Source organism: Danio rerio, chromosome 20 (genome assembly GCF_052040795.2).
Source record: "Danio rerio strain M-AB ecotype USA chromosome 20, GRCz13ab, whole genome shotgun sequence".
In the NCBI taxonomy this organism is placed as follows: domain Eukaryota; kingdom Metazoa; phylum Chordata; class Actinopteri; order Cypriniformes; family Danionidae; genus Danio; species Danio rerio.
In genome coordinates, this window is record NC_141040.1 from 43,217,277 (window position 1) to 43,237,202 (window position 19,926).

General features: G+C 35.0%; 1 protein-coding gene and 2 long non-coding RNA genes across 13 annotated transcripts in view; 2 read left to right on the forward strand and 1 right to left on the reverse strand.

Annotated features, from left to right (window-relative positions):
• The window catches only part of msraa (methionine sulfoxide reductase Aa), a 141,798-nt gene that overhangs the window by 43,640 nt on the left and 78,232 nt on the right, over positions 1 to 19,926 (forward strand). Inside the window, exon 1 of one of the 5 annotated variants that reach the window (XM_087297878.1) lies at positions 16,842 to 16,927. The gene's annotated coding sequence lies outside the window, so the exon portion shown is untranslated. 5 annotated transcript variants of the gene reach the window in all.
• LOC147839416 (uncharacterized) lies at positions 1,278 to 5,124 on the forward strand. 7 transcript variants are annotated; one of them, XR_015518802.1, is made up of 9 exons: positions 1,278 to 1,341; positions 1,708 to 1,767; positions 2,464 to 2,615; positions 3,036 to 3,087; positions 3,944 to 4,128; positions 4,214 to 4,321; positions 4,394 to 4,453; positions 4,545 to 4,719; positions 4,816 to 5,124. It is a non-coding gene; the product is annotated as an uncharacterized LOC147839416 (long non-coding RNA). The 7 variants fall into 7 exon arrangements; XR_015518805.1 differs by lacking the exon at positions 1,278 to 1,341 and having other exon boundaries at positions 1,732 to 1,767; positions 4,026 to 4,128; positions 4,397 to 4,453; XR_015518806.1 differs by lacking the exons at positions 1,278 to 1,341; positions 4,394 to 4,453 and having other exon boundaries at positions 1,732 to 1,767; positions 3,036 to 3,091.
• LOC147839417 (uncharacterized) lies at positions 9,521 to 10,735 on the reverse strand. Its single transcript, XR_015518816.1, has 3 exons — positions 10,672 to 10,735; positions 9,763 to 9,802; positions 9,521 to 9,664 (listed from the first exon to the last, which is right to left on the reverse strand). It is a non-coding gene; the product is annotated as an uncharacterized LOC147839417 (long non-coding RNA).

Genomic DNA, 19,926 nt, shown 5'->3' on the forward strand with positions numbered 1-19,926 from the left:
ACTAATGGGCCCAAAGTGTGCCAAGAAAATATCCCCCAAACCAATACACCACCACTAGCCTGAACTATTGACACATGGCAGGATGGATCCATGCTTTCATGTTATTTAGGCCAAATTCTGACCCTACCATCTAAATGTGGCAGCAGAAATCGAGACTCATCAGACCAGGCAACGTTTTTCCAATCTTCTATTGTCCAATTTTGTTGAGCATGTGCGAATTGTAGACTTTTTGTTTCCTGTTCTTAGCTGACAGGACTAGCACCCGATGTGATCTTCTGCTGCTGTAGCCAATCTGCCTCAAGGTTGGACCTGTTATGCTCTTCTGCAGACCTCTTTTTTAATGAGTGGTTATTGGAGTTACTGTTGCCTTTCTGTCAGCTCAAACCAGTCTGGCCATTCTCCTCTGACCTCTGAGAACGGCCACTCAGTGGATATTTTCTCTTTTACAGAACATTCTCTGTAAACCTTAGAAATGGTTGTGTGTGTGAAAATCCCAGTAGATCAGCACTTCCTGAAATACTCGGACCAGCCTGTCTGACACCAACAACCATGCCATGATCACTTGAAGTCACTTAAATCACCTTTCTTTCCCATTCTGATGCTCTGTTTGAACTGCAGCAGATTGTCTTGATCATGTCTACATGCTTAAATGCATTGAGTTGCTCAAGTGTAATTGGCTGATTAGAAATTTGCCTTAACGAGCAGTTGGACGGGTGTACTTAATAAAGTGGCCGGTGAGTGTACATCACTATATATATTTTTTCACTTTGCTTAGAAGAAATAAAATGCTTTTATTTGTTGTGCTTTGCTTTTTTTTTACCAGTGTGGTATGTTTTGGTAATTACCGGCCATGTTCAGGGTCAGGTTAATTTGTGGAAGCTCTTTTCTAGCTCAACCAGAACTCGAGTATTAGTTTGTTGTAATTGAACAATTGAGTTTAAGCACTTCTGCAGTTGAAGCAGCACTTTAATGAGTGCACCGCATTCAGAGGCCCTGTCAGAACAACACGTTCTCACTCCCAACTCGTCACATACTGACGCTTGGTCAGGAACCCTCGGCGTCAGTTATTGACGCACAGGGTACCCCTTTAGCGTCATATTTAGACGTGCAGGGATTCCCTATAGAATCTGTGCCTGAGCCTGAGGCGTCATAGGGAGACGCTGGAGGCTCGTATAATTACCAATAGATGTCAACAAACTTTTTAAAACCTGATTTACGCCTATTATCTTAGTTTTCTTATTTTAAAAATATGTAATTTTTATTTTGTTCATGAAAAGCGTCTGTAAACGGGGTCGAAACTACTGTATGAATAAACTTCGGCCCACGTGACATCCCTTCACGGTGAGTTTAACGCCGCTCTGCTATTGGTCAAACTGCATCAGCGGTGAGTTCTCAGATGAGTTCAACTGTCAACATTAAATATTACGTTAATGCTGCATAATATATTTTTATTGGAGATTAGTTGGTGTTTATAAATATTTTATCATTTACTTTATATTTAATGAGTGAAAATATATTCGGTTGTCCAGTTTAGGGTAACTATGCCTAATAAAACTTTGATTCATTCATATTATTTATTATTTTTTTACTTTAAAAAAAATATTAAATTTCAAGTACTAAGTTTAAAAATGTTTTCGGCTGATATTTTTCATTTTAAATTATTTATTAAAGTTGGGGTCATTGTATGTGGCGATCTATTTTTTACAGTCTATGCTCGCTATCCCAAGGTTCATTGCGATCCCAAGGTTCACTGCGGTTTTCCACAAGGTAAGTAAAAAGTAAACAAATAAACACGATTTGTTGATAAAGCGTGTACTGTAAACTAGCGACGTTATCTAATTACATCAAGTTCATTTATTAAAAACATATTTTTCTCACATATAACGTTGGTCATGCATTAGAACAATATATACATTTTAAGATAAGGAACAGTGTAACCAGATTGTTGTTTTCCACAATAGAATTCGTGCAAAATCTATATATAATATGCAATATGCAACTCTAATAATACAAATGTATTCGTAATTGTTTCAATATTAAAGAACATCAAGTGTTTCCAAAGGTTTATTGTAAAAACAATTATTTTCCATGCCTTTAAAGGAAAAAGGCAGAAATTTTTGTACAACACAAAACTAAACAAAAGAATAGCTTAATCTACCACACACACACACACACACACACATATATATATATATATATATATATATATATATATATATATATATATATATATATATATATATATATACAGGTGTACATTATAAGGTGTTCACTGTTCAGATATGAATATTTTTTCTTTGCTCTTTTCAGGTTCTTTAGATTTCTTTAAAAATCCAATTTTGTTTTCTAATAAGCAAAAAGTAAAATCACTTTACCCATGTTTATATGTTAAATTGCACTTGTCTCTCTCTCTATCTCTGTTAACACATTTATATTTGTTTGATTAATTCTTGTGTCTTTCAGCCTGTTTCTGCCTATCACCATGAGTGATTCCTTTATACTCAGATTTATCATCAAGATCTCAATTATAAGCTCAAGTTTTGATGACAACTTGGTGATCTGCAGAAAGCACCACCATGTAAGGAAGGCCAAGACCACTCTGGAATCAGTCAAGGGTTAGTGAAGTTTTTCATTCCATGTATATTAAATATCTACATTGTTTAGGCAGATATGATTGTATGAGATAAAATGCATTTATTCTTTCACTACTATTGTAATAACAGAAAGAAACGCATTAGTTTTACTATTACTATTGTTTATGACAAACATTAAAAAACTACAGCATAAGCTCACAAAATATTGTGGCCTAACTGTTTAAAACTAATTGTTCTGGGTGTTGATAGTGGCCAACCATTTTTTTTTTTCTTTTTCAGAAAGTATTTTGTTTTGTCTGATTTTATGACACCTTATAGGCCATCAACTGCCCACATTGGGGTTTAGGAAATTAGAACTGCTTATGCTGCTTGTCTACTAGTCTTAGGATAAGTTAGAAATGTTATAAATGTACATTTTTTTGTTGTTTTTATCTGGTACAGCTCATAGGAACTCCAATCTTCCCAACTGTGAGAGGGCCTTGCTCCAGTGACTGTCAGTGTGTACTTCATTGTTTCCATTAGTCCCTGTATCTGTAGACCTAGGTGACAGTGGGCTAGAGTAAAATTTTGGTTTTATTTAAACTAAGGCATACTGATGGCCTTTTTATCTCAGATTTGGTCATGCAAGTATTAATATATCCTAAAGTATTTTTATATTCTTTCCATTGGTGGAAAAGATGTTGGTATAATTATTTTTAATGGACTGCTAAGATCTCAGCAGACATTTTTCTGAGATATTCTTGAGTGGGAGTCTGTGCAATACAAGGTGGATAGTATTTGCAAGGAAGAGCCCTTCATCTGTTCTGCTTCCACACTAGATATACTGCCAATTTAAGTAGATATGAACCATAAGCATAACCATTTCAAGAATGCACGAGGTACTTTAAACTGTATGTGTTGAAACTAAATTAACAAGAAAACAGCTCTGTGATGTTCACCTAAGAAAATTAGATTAGAAGATATAAACTGTTATGCACTTGTTCTGTACTGTTTCATTCCTTTTTCAAACACTGGCATTTTTGAAGGTTTATTTACAGCTAAGGATTAAGAATTGACAGGAAGATTTGTGGACTACATCAACTAATGACACTACCTCCAAAGAGTTGCAAAAAGCTGTCCAAAGTTTCAGCACCATCTTTAAGCCCATGATTTTAGTGTGTTTCATGCCTAATCACATGAGTTTATATCTGAGATAGATGAACTATGTGATTGTCTTAAACTGATCTACAAGTAAATGCCAAAACTAATTGGTTTACTTATTTATTTATTTATTTGTTTGTTTGTTTGTTTGTTTGTTTGTTTGTTTGTTTGTTTGTTTGTTTGTTTGTTTGTTTGTATATGTTAACCAGGTGAAATGGAGTGAGGCATACCAGGATATGCCTGGTTTTACTTTTGGGAAGGAGGTTGAACAGTGCAATATTTCTTCTATAGGATTGCAGTGACCAGACATGCTACTGTAACTCTCATGGTCATGTGCTGGAATTAGCAGATATTCAACAATTTGGCCATCTCGCTGACCTGTTGATATCAGAAGGTAACAATATCCAGTAGAATTTGTTTTAGATGTTCAGTAACCTATTTAAATAGTATTGTGATTTTTTGATTGCTTATCACTGTAGACCGCAACAGCTCTGCAAAGCAAGTTGCAAAACAGAATCCATGAAACTGGCAGTGACTGGAAACCAATTGGAAGACTTTGGTCTGTGATGTAGAGGAGTGGGCAGAGGGTGAGGAAATTCTTATTAATATTACATGTAGTCATGAAAAATTGTGTTACTATTACTGTCTTTTTTTTTTAGTAGCAGAAGCAAAGACAACAAAAAGAAGAAGTGATATGGATGTCTTCGTCATATGGCATGGTATGTACACTAGACTTCTGTCAGTGTTGATTCTTTAAAAGTTGACGTATAATCCTTGTTATACAACTTTCTTTTCATAAATATATTTCAGACTCTGCTGACCCAGCAACAAAGAGGAGGGTGTTCAACATCATCCTGCTAGTCAGGATTCTTCAGGAGAAGCAGTGGATTCTTGTGGCAGAGATGGTCAACCACTATAAATACCTTTCAACTCATCCTGGTTCTTTCAAAGAACTTTCTTGCTTGTTTGCTACTGAAATGTACTGGTATGTATTTGTATTTTTTGGCACAGACATAAGCATAAGGTTACCCAGTCCAAAGGATATTAATATATTTTTATGTTGTTGTGTTCTTCTTTTAAGATTCGACATGTGGCCTTAACGAAGAGGGGTTAAAAGGTCTATGGATCATCATTCTCAAAAAGCAACAAAATAACTGAGAAATAAACAACAATACGATGGTGCAATCTAGAGACCTGCAAGGTACCTGCAAGTTTTGGCTGGAGCAGAGAACATAGATTTTTTTTAAATAAAGCTCCAGCTGATGAGTTTGACATTGACTGTGGATTTTCTTTTACTGTAATCCAGAAGAGGATGACCTTAACCCTGAATCTAAAGCATGTAATAAAATCTGTAAAAAATTAAATAAAATTGTCATCATCTATAACCAAATTGTCTTTTTTTTTTTAAATACATAGATATGTACAGTATGTAAGCATTCCTCTAAAATCAATCAGTGTTGTAAATTAAGAGCATTATTGTATGCCTAACTGCTTACAACATATAACGATTTAAGGAACTCTATATTAAAATGAAATTATTACATTAAGTGACATTAAGAGCTTTTAAAATATTAATTTTATGATACATTTTTATGATAAATTTAATTTTTGCATATACTTGGGCAAAAAATGTACATTATTATGGTCAACTGCTCAGATACCTCCAGTCAATATGTGGCTGAGTCAGGCAACCACACTTCTACCTCTGGAAAAATTAACCTATGATTTACACCAAAGATCTGATGGATCCATTTGGTCCTCATGGATTTTTCTAAAAAAAAAAAAAGAAATTAATCTCCTTTTATTTTTGTCCTTACTTTGAAACATTTGTATTAATTTGTTAGAATGTCTAACAAAAAACTGCTGCACTTGTTGTGAGATAACAGTGCGACTGTTGTTATTCTGAAAATAAAAATTAACTTTGTATAATGTTTTATTGAATGCAAGATAAAAAATAAAATATTTTCCAAGAGATGGATTGCGGCTGGAAGAGCATCTGCTGCATAAAAACATGCTGGAAAAGTTGGCGGTTCATAGCACTGTGGCGACCCCTGGTTAATAAAGGTACTAAGCCAAAAAGAAAATGAATGAATGAAAATAAAATATGTATTGAAATATGTATTTTTGGTAGACATAGAACTACACATTAACTTATAAATACAGCACAGAACTATTTTACTTCTAGTTTAGATAATTTAAATGTTTGCATTTTTATTTTGTTGGTTAATGGCTATGTATTTTTAATCATTTGGAGGTTTGAACTATTCGCAGCATTTGAAAGGATATCTTTTCATCATTGTTACCTCATTTCTCAATATTTTCATGATTCTTACAATGCAGCAAATCTTACAATCATTTGATCATAAAGAAAATAATTAACAAATTAACCCACATGCAGGACAAAGACATTATGTGGAATCATTATTAAACACAAGTTCATCCATTGTCATCAAATCATACTGTTACACAAACAGTTGAAGATTTAGAAAGTAAAAATAATCAGATAAAGAGTGGTTTTTAAACAAATACATGTCTTTAAAAAGGTTTTATTTATAAACATTTACATATTTTAAAAGAGCTTTTATCCATATTTCAAATAAAGTGAAAACAATTAAATATCACATGATGACCATTAATGAAACACACTTTCAGAATTACATCCACACATATTATTCTGAACTCATAACATTTGTGATGAACATAGATCACTATTGCTAATAACTTGTAATTAAAGAAGATACTAATGTTTAGCTTATTTTTACAGCTTTTTTTTTTTTTTTTTTTTACCACAACTGTACATGTGACAATACAATTTCTTGTCCATGTTGAAGATAATACATCTACATAGGTTAACTGCCCTTTTACTCATGATGGGGATGAGTAGAGCCCCGTAGAAAAGGAAAAAGTATTCACATTTCAAACGAGAAATGAGTGAGAGAATATCAGCAAGACTCTTACCTATGCTATGTTCAATAAATAATGTTGGATATAATAGTCTGATATATACTGATCAAGTCAATAAAAGCTGTTTAAAAAATACTCATTGTAAAATAACAAATTTATGCCTGGCTTTCATATATGTCATAAATATATGCACAATGACCTTATTCAGATAGTCTTTAGTTCATTAAAATTTGTATCTGTTCCATTTTATTACAAAAAGGCTTTAAACTACATTACCCACAATCCTTTGTCGCTGTATAGATGGGAGGGGAAAGACATGGCGCTACAAATTGTAGTTCCTTGAAAGGTGTAGTTAGGGTTAAGTTTAGGGTTACGATCTTGGTTAATCGTTAACTATTTAAAACACAGCGATAACTCATTGATAAAGGACACTGTTAGTAAAGTGGCAAAGTTAGCAAAACATAGTTAGCAACACGAAGGATCTTTTAATTTGGCTTTGAAGTTATAGTCCAATCACAACGTCGCAATCTACGTCACACTTTGTCTCTATTTGGTAATCTTCCGGCTGAAGGTTGATTATAACCTTATAATATAACTTAAATATCAAAATGTGTATTAATATTACATGTTATTTGTTGTCTTATTAAAAATACAAATGTATATTTACCGTGAGATTACTTTGTGGGAATAACCTGATGTGCAAAATGATCATAGTAAAACCAGATCATAGGCAGTATACTTAATTTGAAACGAATAATAAAATAATAAAAAAGCTTCATGTTTGAAAACATTTCAAGCATTTGCTGTAACTAAACCCTGCATCATGTAGGTATACAAATATAAATATATGTCAAACTTAAATGACAAATATAGTGCCCATTAAATAGTATAAATAGTAGTTCATTGTAAATGAGTATGCAAATAAACACAATACATTTTTAATGAAACATTTATAATTTATTTATAATGCCACAAATAAAAATAAATAATAAAAATCACACAAAAATGCAAAAATATATATTTTAACCAAAAATATATATTTTATAAGTTTTTAATGCAATAATATATTACCATACATATATAAATGATTAAAAACAATTATAATTGAAGGAAATGTATATTTTGTATTATTATTATTATATTTATTTTGTGATATGTATTCATGTCATACATCTGGTATGTCAAGCTCAAGTAAAACTGCACTGCAAAAAATCTTTTCAAATGATGCCTTTGGAAATGCCATCATAATAAACAGCTTTCACAACAACAAGAAGTCAAGTTCATGACAAATGCAAATTATGTTTATAATAACAACTTTCTGAACTTAAACATCAAAAGTAGAATAAGTTCAAAACATATTAAAATATTTACTGAAGAATAGCAAAAACTATTTTTACAAAACACTGAGAACCAAAGTGTGCTTGGTGAGTCCAGGTGTTTATGCTGACTAGACTGTCATATTGCAATCCGGTTAGCATGAGGAGACTTGGGCGTAAAGTGTCAGCAATTCCTGGAGGGCTCCCAAGTGTTATTCCAGGTTTTGCCACTGTAAAGTATTAGAAGTGCACAATATCATTACTGAACAAAGAATGAGTGTTAGGTTTCATTTAGAAAGTTCAGTGATATTTATTTATATATGTAAAGTGTCATTAAACCTGGCACTCTTGAATTAACTGTATAATAGGTTAAACATTTCCAGCATGTTTCCATTTATTCCAAGCAGATCTGTCAGTTCTACAAACTCAGAGATCAGGATAGTAACTGCACTTCTCATTATGAACACCCTTATCCTTCACATACATTTTTATCACCACTGATGTCCACTGTTGTAGTTTTCATTGAAGGGAATGCTGACACAAATTCCAGCATGATTTTTTAAATAGCAGAATATGGGTATTATTGGGCCAAAACCTTAAAAAATATAAGATGCAAGATTTGAATCTTGATGAACATATTGTTAATTCACGTCTTGCAATTTAAAACACATCTCATGTTTGACTCATCAATTATATGAAAACTACAACAGCATACTGTGCTTCACCCTAAAATATTTCTAAATTATAACAAGCTTATTGCTTTACATGGCTAAACATTTATTTTATGCCTGCATGATTCACTGCTATTACTGTAACCCATTACACTCTTAACCCAAACTAGTTGACTTTATTAGAAAACTGCATCGAAACATGTTGCCTTAAACCCTTTATGTTTTTACACAAGGTGAAACTAAACAGCCACTTTAAATTAACCTAGAACCTTTACAATCTTCTTGAACTTACAGTAATATTTTAATTCAAGTATGGCTGTTAAGTTGTACCTTGTATAAAATGTAAGGGGTTTAAGGCACTGGGTTTCTATACAATTTTCTAGTAAAGTCAACTAGATTGGGTTAAAGGAACAGTTCACTATTTACTCTCCTTTAAGTGGTTGTAAACCTTTTTTAAAAACTTCCAAGTTACTTTGTGTTGAACATGAAGGAAGTTTTTTGAAGAAAGCTGGAAAGCTGAAAACATTGACATACATAGTAGGAAAAAACAAATACTATGGAAGTTAATGTTTGCAGGTTTTCATCTTTCTTTAAAATATAATTTTTTTGTGTTTAACTGAAGTAAGCAAGTCAGACATATTTGGAACAAGTGAAGGATGAGTCAATAATGACAGAATTTTCATTTTTGGGTGAATCTCTTTAAGAGTATACTGAAAGAAATGTCCTACTCAATGAAGCTAACTTCAGCTGCATGTGTAGCCCCATGAGTACTTATCTAGAAATCAAAACAATGATCACGTCAGTCCCATTTTAGGCCCTTTATATCATATTGGCCACAGAATGGACTACTTAGTGTTGCAATAAAATAAAAAAAAATAATAAAACTATGACTTACCACACAATACAAGACAAACAGTGAATTTTCAGCTCTGCCTTTGCTGTACACAAGATGAGGTTCCAGCTTCAGCACTGATCTGAGTGGGGCAGTTGTGCAGCTCTGTGAGGTTGTGACTGTTTAGCTGCAGTGCTGTGAAGAGTTCTTTATTAAAAGAAAGTACATTCTTTTAAAATCTGTACATAATAACAAAGAAAATACAATGATTTTAAATAATGATTAATTCTGAACAAAAACCTTACCCTTAGTCAAGATGAATTCATATGTCAAAAGTTTCTGCATCTGAAATGAATAAAAACAGATGTGACATTAAACCACTAAACTACTAGATACATCAGTACTGCATTAAGCAGTTGTAAAGTAATGTAAGTGTAGTCCAAAATGAGCCTTAATCTGTTTAAGATAATGATTTAAAAAAACGTTGCTTGTGTTAAAAACAATCCAGCCACTTGTAATATATGATCAATGGTAAATTTCTGAGAAGGTGCAAGGTAATCCTTGAATTTTACCATTACCATTCTGACTGACATAATATTTGAAAAGAAGACAGCTTGTTGTGCCTCTTTACCACAATTTAGAGATGATAGATTCTTTCTTTTATTAAATAAATTGGTAAAGGCCAAATTGTACTGGTAATAGTGTATGATATTCATTGTGTGACATACATCAGCTTAAGTTATACTTGAGCTTTTGTTATGCTATATATATATATATATATATATATATATATATATATATATATATATATATATATATATATATATATATATATATATATATATGTGTGTGTGTGTGTGTGTGTGTGTGTGTGTGTGTGTGTTTTAAGGCATGGAAAATAATTGTTTTTACAATAAACCTTTGGAAACACTTGATGTTCTTTAATATTGAAACAATTACGAATACATTTGTATTATTAGAGTTGCATATTGCATATTATATATAGATTTTGCACGAATTCTATTGTGGAAAACAACAATCTGGTTACACTGTTCCTTATCTTAAAATGTATATATTGTTCTAATGCATGACCAACGTTATATGTGAGAAAAATATGTTTTTAATAAATGAACTTGATGTAATTAGATAACGTCGCTAGTTTACAGTACATGCTTTATCAACAAATCGTGTTTATTTGTTTACTTTTTACTTACCTTGTGGAAAACCGCAGTGAACCTTGGGATCGCAATGAACCTTGGGATAGCGAGCATAGACTGTAAAAAATAGATCGCCACATACAATGACCCCAACTTTAATAAATAATTTAAAATGAAAAATATCAGCCGAAAACATTTTTAAACTTAGTACTTGAAATTTAATATTTTTTTAAAGTAAAAAAATAATAAATAATATGAATGAATCAAAGTTTTATTAGACATAGTTACCCTAAACTGGACAATCGAATATATTTTCACTCATTAAATATAAAGTAAATGATAACATATTTATAAACAACAACTAATCTCCAATAAAAATATATTATGCAGCATTAACGTAATATTTAATGTTGACAGTTGAACTCATCTGAGAACTCACCGCTGATGCAGTTTGACCAATAGCAGAGCGGCGTTAAACTCACCGTGAAGGGATGTCACGTGGGCCAAAGTTTATTCATACAGTAGTTTCGACCCCGTTTACAGAAGCTTTTCATGAACAAAATAAAAATTACATATTTTTAAAATAAGAAAACTAAGATAATAGGCGTAAATCAGGTTTTAAAAATTGCGTTGACATCTATTGGTAATTATACGAGCCTCCAGCGTCTCCATATGACGCCTCAGGCTCAGGCACAGATTCTATAGGGAATCCCTGCACGTCTAAATATGACGCTAAAGGGGTACCCTGTGCGTCAATAACTGACGCCGAGGGTTCCTGACCAAGCGTCAGTATGTGACGAGTTGGGAGTGAGAATGTGTTGGTCAGAAAAAAACAAACAAACAATCCCAGTTTCTTGAGGCTCGTGACCTTGAGCTGAAGATTGCTCAAGAGCTCGTTTTTGGACTTTGAAATTACACTTTTAGGGAGAAATAAAAGATTGGGTCCTTTATTGACATTGACAGGGGGTCTTCTTATGGGGGCTGGAGGTTTCAAGGTTGTGTGACTTCTCATCACATTCAATAAACACATCATCTATTCCATGAGTTGCAAAAACTCTATATTTCTCCAAGAGAACTTGACTTCTGTAATATGTTTTTGAACCCTCCTGTGAATTAATCCTGCTTCTTGGAAAATTGTATATAGTTTGGAGACGTATACAGAGCAATAAATCAAGAGGAAACCAATAATTCCACCGGAATGGCAGCACTATATTGTTGGCTTGAAGTTGTTTTGTGTTTTATGGGGTGTTTTTGCCTTTGAATCAGCTGGTTATCCTCTCTTCTAATCATTAGAAAGCCATCAAGATGAGCTTGTATCTAAGCTATTAAGCTCGTATTGTTTAATGCGTCCTTGTTTATATCAAACAGTTTTCTAGAATGCTTGATTCTGATTGGCTAGTCATGGCTTTCAGCAGTCAGACATCAACTAATGTTTGTCATCGATATAAATGCTGTCAGATCGCTCATTTGGTTTAAATGTGTGGTTATATTTGTTAAATGTCAAGCAAGGGTTTATTATCTTCTTTTAGTAGTGTAAAGACACACAGTTTTTTACTTTCCAAACAGCTTTGTGACCTACCTAAACCCATTACTCAATCTACATGGTACCCTTTTTTACCCACTACAGCGAACTGAAGACTGGTATCTGTCACTCATAGTAGTTGCTATGGTTACAACTAATATTTGGAGGAAGCGCATTAACTGCATCATACATATAGGTGTCTTAACCTGATTGGTTAAAACAAAGATAGATTAAGAAAATGTGTGTGTGTGTGTGTGTGTGTGTGTGTACGTGTACGTACAATTATGAACGATATCTCAAGCATGTTTTCGTTGTGTGAATGCAAGGTCTTCATAAATTGTTTGCAATTTAAGAAAATGCTGCTCGTTTTATTAATTTGTTTGCGTTGTGTGAAAATGCTGCACGTTTTCGTTTTAATTTGTTTGCGTTGTAAGAAAATGCAGTGCGTTGTTTTATTAATTTGTTTGCGTTGTAAGAAAATGCAGTGCGTTTTATTAATTTGTTTGCGTTGTGAGAAAATGCTGCACGTTTTATTAATTTGTTTGCGTTGTAAAAAAAATGCTGCGCGTTTTATTAATTTGTTTGCTTTGTGTGAAAATGCACCACATCGTCATAAATTGTTTGCGTTGTGAGAAAATGCTGCGTGTTTTATTAATTTGTTTGCGTTGTGTGAAAATGCACCACTTCTTCGTAAATTGTTTGCATTGTAAGAAAATGCAGTGCGTTGTTTTATTAATTTGTTTGCGTTGTAAGAAAATGCAGCGCGTTTTATTAATTTGTTTGCGTTGTGAGAAAATGCTGCGCGTTTTATTAATTTGTTTGCTTTGTGTGAATGCACCACATCGTCATAAATTGTTTGCGTTGTGAGAAAATGCTGCGTGTTTTATTAATTTTGTTTGCGTTGTGTGAAAATGCACCACTTCTTCGTAAATTGTTTGCATTGTAAGAAAATGCAGTGCGTTGTTTTATTAATTTGTTTGCGTTGTAAGAAAATGCAGTGCATTTTATTAATTTGTTTGCGTTGTGAGAAAATGCTGCGCGTTTTATTAATTTGTTTGCTTTGTGTGAAAATGCACCACGTCGACATAAATTGTTTGCGTTGTGAGAAAATGCTGCGTGTTTTATTAATTTGTTTGCGTTGTGTGAAAATGCACCACTTCTTCGTAAATTGTTTGCGTTGTGAGAAAATGCTGTGCGTTTTAATAATTTGTTTGCGTTGTGAGAAAATGCTGCATGTTTTTAAAATTTCTTTGCGTTATGAGGATTTGTAGCATATGTCTTGTCAAATGGAGGAAGATCTTTTCTTAATCTGCTGGCGTTTTTTGTAACTGCACGTGTTTTCTTAAAATACAGCGCTTTAAGCTCTCTCGGCCACTGTACATTTTACTGTAACATTCAGACCAGTTTAACCAATTACTTTTTCAAACATTTTGTCGTCCAAATAACAACAGATTTGGCATCCATTAATCCATCCATCCACTGTTTTTAATCTCAATTCTAATAATCCATTCCCCGTCATTGGAGATCAATCTAGCATTGGTCTATTGTGTATTGAACTGAGCCCTGATGACTCTCCTGAGAACTGGGTTCTACCCAAATGTGTTGTGGTGTTTGACCACATGCTCATTTCCTATCATGGTCCCTGCAGAGGAATCAATGCAGCACAATCCCACAGAGCCTCATCTTGATGCAGGCAAATTGGCCATCCTGATGACATATTTAATGGCTCGTTCAGTCCCCATATACCAGTCCGCTCTTCTCTTCATTTCAGGATAGTTTAAAAACTTGTAATTAGCTGTAGGGCCCGATGCGTTTTTTGAAAAGAGCGAGTGTGCATGTTCAATTTAAGATGCGACGCTAAATAAATCTGCACGAGCATGTTTTGTTTATTAATTGATGTCACTCTGCATGTGAAAGGATAATTGTGGCTCTAAACATAGTTTGTCATCCTCATTAGCAGTCCATTAGTTTAGTCCTCTATGGTGTAGTGTTGCTATATGGCAGCATATCATTTTAATACACTTTTCTGTTGAACGCGGAGGACAAAATACAACAAATGGCCTTGCTGGAATTAAAACATCAGTCTTTAAAGACACTAATAAAACTCAGCTTTTAGCCACATGATGGTAATTTCCTCCCTAGATTTTGTATTTAATTTCCTATCCATATAGGCAAGACAAACATGGAGGATCTACTGTAATTATGAATTTGAGTATGTACATTTTAAATACTTTCTTGAGGGTTAAGTAGTTGTTTTGTAGATGTTGTTAACTGAAATTTCTTTTTTAGTGACAATTTAAAATGAGGTTTCATTAGTTAATGTTGGTTAATACAACACACGCATGTATCAACGAGCAATAGGCTTGTTACTGTACTTCAGTTCTACATACTAGGAGTTTGAAGCAGTGGATCATGTGTGTGCATATATCACTGAGTGTGTGTACAAGGTCATAAGAGCCGTGAACGAAGGTGACCTTTTAATTGAGAAGTAATTAGCCTCCTTAATTTGAAGCTGCTTCCACATAAAGATACAAAACAGCATAGAGAAACAAGTGATAAGGCACTACAATCTTAAAAATGATGCCTCATTCACACTATCAGCGACTTTGTAGCTGCCTTTCTCTCTGGGTGGCGATTACTGTAAATGCAAGTATCTGTACAGCAGCTCTCTACGGCACAGAGAATACAACCAGACTTTGCAGGAGCTGAGAGGATCACATGAGCTCTACTGCTGCTCCTATTGACCGTTACTCAAGAAAGTCGCTATTCATTTGCATAAAGTTGAAAGATTATCAAATTTGTCGCATCGCTCGACACGCCCACCTGGTCGCCTACGCTTGCTCGTGTAGATGGAGGTTGCCGGAAGTCGCTCAAAAATAATGCCTCATTCACACTAGCAGCAACTTTGTAGCTGCCTATCGCTCTAGGTGGCGATCTACTGCAAACATAGGTCTGTGTAGTTCTACAGCACGAAGAAAACAACCAGCCTCTGTGCGACCTAAGAGAGGATCATGTGAGCTCTACTGCTGCTCCTATCGGCTGTTGCTCAAGAAAGTTGCTATTACTTGAAGGATTCTCAACTTTGTCGCATCGCTCGACATGCCCACATGATCGCAAATGGTTGCTGTCACTCGTATTGATAGAGATCGCTGGAAGTCGCTCAAAAATTATGCCTAATTCACACTAGCAGTGTCTTTGCAGTTGCCTGTCGCTCTGGGTGGCGATCTGCTGCAAACACAGGTCTCTGTAAGTCTACAGCCAAAGAATACAACCAGCCACTAAGCAAGCTGTGAGAGAATCACATGAGCTCTACTGGTGCTCCCATTGGCGCAAGAAAGTCGCTATTCATTTGCATTAAGTCGAAGGATTCTCAACTTTGTCACGTCGCACGATGTGTCCACCTGGTTGCAAATGCTCGCTGTCACTCATGTGGATGGAAGTCACTGGAACTCACTCAAAAATCCTGCCTCATTCACACTAGCAGCGACTTTGTAGCTCCCTTTCGCTCTAGGTGGCGATCTACTGCAAACGCAGGTCTGTGTAGGTTTACACTATGGAGAATACAACCAGACTCAAGAGTTGAGAGAGGATCATGTGAACTCTGCTGCTGCTCCCATTGGCTGTCTCCAATAGTTGCTCTTCATTTGCATAAAGTTGAAGGATTCTCAACTTTGACGCATCGCTTGACACGCCAACCTGGTCGCCAACGATTGCTGTTGCACGCACTTCATTGGAATGAACAGTCGCTTGTCGTTTTGCCCCTGCGTGTCGCTTGTAGTGCCCGCATCTGCGCGTTTTGACTTCATAAAGAAATAAACAATATACAAATTTCATACAAATACAAAACTATTGTGTTTTTAAAAAGTAAGAATATAGAAACTAAATCTTTTCCTGGTAATATTTTATTGAGGCTAATCAGACTCTTTTGGTCTTTGACTGGAATGTGGCTAATTTTAATATATTTTTCAAAATAAAAAATAACAGTGTTCAGATCTTTGTGCTTTTTGATGAAATGTTCTTGATCTTGTACCTGGTTAAGACCTTTTGATTGTGTGTGTGTTTTTAACTTTCATTCATTCATTTATTTCCCTCGGCTTAGTCCCTTATTTATTAGGGGTCGCCACAGCTAAATAAACCACCAACTGTTCCGGCATATATTTTACACAGTTGATGCCCTTCCAGCTGCAACCAAGTACTGGGAAACACCCATCCACTCATTCACAGAAACACTCATACACTACGGTCAATTTTAGTTTATCTGATTCACCTGTTTCGAATGTCATTGGACTGTGGGGGGAAACTGGAGCACCCACCAGGGAGAACATGCAAACTCCACTCAGAAATGCCAACTGGCCCTGCCAGGACTCGAACAAGTGACCTTCTTGCAGTGTAACTCAAGCCATTTTTACCTTTTTTTTTTTTAAACAATATTTTCAACCCAATAATTAAACAACTGTATTTGCAGTGTAAATTGTGTATTTATACAAGAAACTAAATGCCTTTTACATTTTAGAATGTGGTCACTTGAACCTATGGTGATCATAATGGGGGTCTGAGGAATAAAAAAAAAATAAAACCATTCCTTTAGGGCAGGGGTGTCCAAACTCGGTCCTGGAGGGCCGGTGTTCTGCAGATTTTAGCTCCAACTTGCCTCAACACACCTGCAAGGATGTTTCTAGAAAGCCTAGTAAGAGCTTGATTAGCTAGCCCAGGTGTGTCTGATTGGGGCTGGAGCTAAAATCTGCAAGACACCGGCCCTCCAGGACTGAGTTTGGACATGCCTGCTTTAGGGTATACTTACAATGTTCTATTTATGTCTTTTATTTATTGTTCTATTTAGGAATTATTTAATATGCAGATTTTTCTATAAATTCTTTACTACTAGCTTAAACTCTGTGCATAATAAACCCACATTAAGCTTCAAAGAAGAGTGAGCCATTGCAATATATTTAAACACTCATGTGCTAAAAATGTCTCCAAATCTTTCTTAATTACAATGCCGGAATGCATCTAAGTTTTATCTTATTTGCCAGCTCACAACTCTTTCCATTGCTCCTTGAGATCTTATGCCAATGGCTTCACTGCTAATCTGTTTACAGAAGCCTGGCTGAAGAAGAACTGTTAGCCAAGCTAATTCCACCTAATTTCTCTTAGCGTTTACCTGCTGTTTGTGTTTGCCACTCACAAGTCTCTGGTGTAGCACTCTCAGATCGTAATGGCTGTTCCCTGCATCAAGGCGCTCTCACTCCGCTAAGATAATTGCTATTATGGCTCACAATAGCCGTAATGGCGCTAACGGTCGTTGTGAAGAAATGATGCAGCTGATGACGGCCACTGGGTCTGTTATTAAAAAGAAAGGAGGCTGCTCCAATCAGCCACACACCGCCATTAGCCTAGCATGGCCATTCATCACTGTCAGTCTGAATAGAGGCAGTGGAATGGGGGTTGAAGAGACTCTGGATGGGGGAGGGGCGAGGCCAGGCACGTGCTGCCCGAGTCGAGGGCCTGTCGTCTGGCTGCGTCTGCACTCTGACTCCCAGGCCTCATGGGCCTGCTAATCTGTGGGTGCCGAGGAAGCCTTTGGAAGGGGGAGGAGAGGTGCACGGCTGAGATAGCATATCGCCTTGCACACACAGCACTCGCTATAGCCTGATCCTCTCCGCACAGCCATTTCCAATCGCTTTTCACAGGCTCTCTCTTCAGCACAGAATGGGGCTAAACAAAAGCACTGAGAGCCTCAATGTGGCTGGGCCATTTCTCGTTCTCCTTTCAGAACACACATACGCAGTGTTGATCACTGGAGTAATTTTTTTTGAAGATGCCCCAGCAAGCGTTATTCAGGATTTCAAATCTGCTCTTCATCCTTTGTGTTTATTTTACATTTTTTTTGTTAGGTGATGCCACGCTCATTACTGTTATTATAGTCAGTGAAATGTAAAAAAAATTAAATAGTCCTATAAAATTTGCATCATATAAATATTAATTTATTAATTTGGTTAAAACTGTATAAATTAAAGGGATAACCTTGATGTTTTACAATAAAGGAGTAAAACGAGCTATAATTTTAAATGTTTTGAGTATATGCTCAGGCTCGTAGTCAACCTGGTGAAAGGGCTGATTCTTTTTATTTCTAAAAAAAGGACCTTTTTGCCACTATATGCCTAATTTTCTTTCTAATTATGACATTTAAATACTGCATTTTAGTGATATTTTAAGCACTATTCTGAATTAGCTTGAAAGATTGTGATCATAATCACAGGTTTTGACTATTTTAGGCAGAACAGTGTTCAAAACAATTTTAACTTCCTAGGGCTTGGTGGCCACACACGTGGACGGCACATTTTAGCTCTTAGGTGGCTATTTAAAATACTTTGAATGTTTTATATTTTGTTACAGACATACAATGTCACCGTGCAACTGTTTTGCAGCATATGAAATGCCCCAAACTCTATTTTTAACTGTCCATAATGGGCAAAAAATGTTGTTTTTCAAAAAATATGTATGTTTTTAATGCAATAAAAACAGTCAGGCAAAAGTGTTTTATGTAAATTTGGACTGCTAGTCCACATATATGGACATTATTTTTATTTAAAAGTACATCATATTAAATGATAATACTGAGGTTTTATTCTAATTAGGTTCAAATTAACCCAAATAGCAAAGAGAAATTAAAATGCACGTTTGGTGCTTTACACGTTTTATTGGTCAGTTTTTGTTTTAAGTATAAAGTCCAAGATTTAAAATAAAAGTTACTTGTAAAATGTTTTCTCAACAATTCAGTCACGAAAGATGACTTTGCTTATGATTCTATGTTTTCTTGCACAGCTGGATGTTCAACCCATATAAAAAATATATGTTAGCATTGGCCAAAACTGATTAGCTGAAGTCACACCGAAACAACAGCCAACAGAGGATTCAGTTTGGTCCTAAAGCCTTTTTCGATGGGTTATTTTGACCATGATGGCATAGCAGTCAAAATAGGACAAATAAGCTCATGTATGAAACAAATTCTGGACCTTTTTCAAGGAGGGGTGGGTCTTCTGAACCACCTGAAACCCCTATGGCTATGGACTTGGCTCTAAGACCCAGAATAAAGGTTCATTTTACTCCTTGATTGTAAAATATTGACTTTAGTCCTTTAAAATTGCATAAAATAAAATATTTGTATGTATATATACAAATTTTATGCATAAGAAATGTTGACAGAGAAATTTCTTGCATAACTTTAAATGGGAAGAAAATGGAATATACAGTATGGCAGTCAAAAGAGACATACAATACTCTGATTAAGAGTCTACCATGTAAAAGATCAAGGATGCATGATAAAAGAACACTGAACAAATAAAGTCACTTATAAATCTTTGGAGTCAGGAAGGATAAACAACAAACAATAGTCAAAATTTATACACACACCAAACTGGTAAAACACAATACAAAAATAGCACTTAGCAACTATATATTTCTCGCTAACACCCAAACGAAAAATCACAACGGCAGCCAACTTGCTGTCCCGTCTCACGCCTGTTTAAAAGACACCCTGGGTCACTCCAGCCAATCCCAGGGCATGTCCTTTGTGTAATTGGTGGGGCCAGTGCAGATGAAAAAAAGTGAGAGATACACACACACACACACACACACACACACACACACACAAACAGCAATTTTTTATTAATTTATTCTGATTAAGGTCATATTCGAACTCAACAGAAATGAACAAGACGTGGAGGATATATGCTGATTTTTCTCGCGTAATTGAAGTGCAGTACAGACATGTGTACGCCTTATTCAAG